This window comes from Pteropus vampyrus, unplaced genomic scaffold (assembly GCF_000151845.1).
Source record: "Pteropus vampyrus isolate Shadow unplaced genomic scaffold, Pvam_2.0 Scaffold136, whole genome shotgun sequence".
NCBI classification, from domain to species: domain Eukaryota; kingdom Metazoa; phylum Chordata; class Mammalia; order Chiroptera; family Pteropodidae; genus Pteropus; species Pteropus vampyrus.
This window is the reverse complement of record NW_011888917.1, coordinates 1,305,643-1,307,756: the sequence shown is the minus strand read 5'-3', so window position 1 is coordinate 1,307,756 and position 2,114 is coordinate 1,305,643.

Sequence of the window (2,114 nt, the reverse complement as noted above, 5' to 3'; positions counted from 1 at the left end):
TGATTCCAAGGTCCTCACTCTTAATCACTTCATTATTATATGGGGGAACTATCATTATTTCTGAGATTTTTTCCAACTATCTGGCATGATGTAGACGTGGTTTTATTGTGTCATGATGTAGACGTGGTTTTATTGTGTCATCATATTAATCGGATGTTGTAGTATGTATATGACTTGGAGAAAGAATCACCTAATGAAGAAAGCTTGTTCTTATGATGCACTTTCTGATCTCTAAGATGTACTTGTTATGAGTATATCATGAAGTATGATGTTTTATTAGACAATCTGACTAGTTGAAGTTTGCAGGTGCAGAGCATTGAGAAAACAAAACACCTACAGAAGGGTAACATTTTTATTAACAGCTGGAAAGAAAAAAAAATGCTATTGAATAAAGAATTACCTAATTCTTAGTCTTTTAAAAAATAGTAACTCCATTTGCTTTTTAAACATAATTATGAATAACTATACGTACAACATCCATCTTTGAAAAGAGTTCCACACCCAAAAGCTAGCCTCCTCTCAAGAGTAATTGCGATTCAGTTAAGTCCACAGGAATATAATATTGATCCAAAAACACACTTCTCTATCGGGAGTCTTTGAAAGGGATTTAATGAGCCACATTCTCCCTGTGTATGGGATATGTCTTGGAAATAACTTAAGCTCTTTTGCAAGCTGAATTAACTCTTTCAAGCCACTTGAGTATTATTTAGTGCACTGAAGCAGTGCCTTGCAGACATTCCGTCTTAAAATTTATAAATAGTTGAACCTTGAAAATTTTGCCTAGGTGTTCATTTGGGATTGTTACTTCTGGTCATGAAAATAAGTGAACTTGTATCAGATGGAGAATTATAAGCATAAACAGAAACATACTATTTATAAAATATAAGGTAATGTAGAGATAAATCGGAAGTCAGGAGAGCTGGTTCCTAGCTTCATCTCTATCTCTAGATACATTACTTTGGTGAACCTCTTAAATTTTCTTAAAATTTGTTTCCATATTTCTGATATGCTGTGGTTTATGTTAGAAAGATCTGGAAGGCTGTACAATAATTATAAGGATTGTTCACACTTACACTGATATCAAATGTTATCTATAGATGTGATAAATAAACTGGCCACTACTATACCAGTCAGGGTCCAGTCTGGAACACAGAGGGCATGATAGGCAGTTTAACAGAGGACATTTAATGCAGGAAATAGTTACAAAGAGTTTGAAGAAGTGAAAAGCCAACCAAAGAATGGAAGGAAAGCAAGATTTTAGCAGAAGCATGAGCTGTTGTACAACAGCATCAGCTGCAGTGAACTTCCAACTAATCACATTCCCTCTTGTGTAGTCCTAAGAGCCTTAAATAAGAAATAATCCTCCCAAAGGGCAGCATGTAAAGCAGTACATGTTATGTTCCACTTTGTTTGGAAAACAAGATAGTCTGAAGTTAAGCTCTATTTTGTCTTCTGGGTAATGACAAAGATTGGCACATGGTCAGGGACATATAGAGGTTATGGCTGTAGTACTGGTAGAAAAAATTATTAACAATATGTTTACGGAACTTCTTAAAAGAGGTCCTAGAACCTGCAAATATTCATATCTAATTGGATGGTCACTAAAAGGACTCCACTAAAGACAAGGCCTTTAATCATAATTTCCAACTATTCCAGTGCTTGCCTTGGTGGAAAGGATGGAGAATAAAATGAGAACTATGGAATCATCTTCTATGTCTCTTCCTAAAAGGACACTGAACTTTTCAGGTACACCCACCTCTCCTCACAAAATTCATGCAATCAGGATGCTATTCCCATTCCAGAGGTAGATCCTGATTAGTCAAAGATATGTATAGTAATTCCTCTATGTCCTCCCCAGTTGGCAGATTATTGGTTCAGAAACTGAGGCTTAATCCAATCAACACCTGGCATCCTAAGGCCTTTGTTATTGGTCTAAAACTGATACACGATATATCAAGTCAAACAACTATGTTTTTCTATAATTGAGAAGTTTTCTCTATTCTTGCCTTTCTGAAGATTAAAAAAAAAAAAAAAGCCCAAATCTTGCTGGAATGCTCTTGTGAACATGATGTATCTATCCTAAAATAAAGCTGTCACACCGAAGAGAGTAGAAT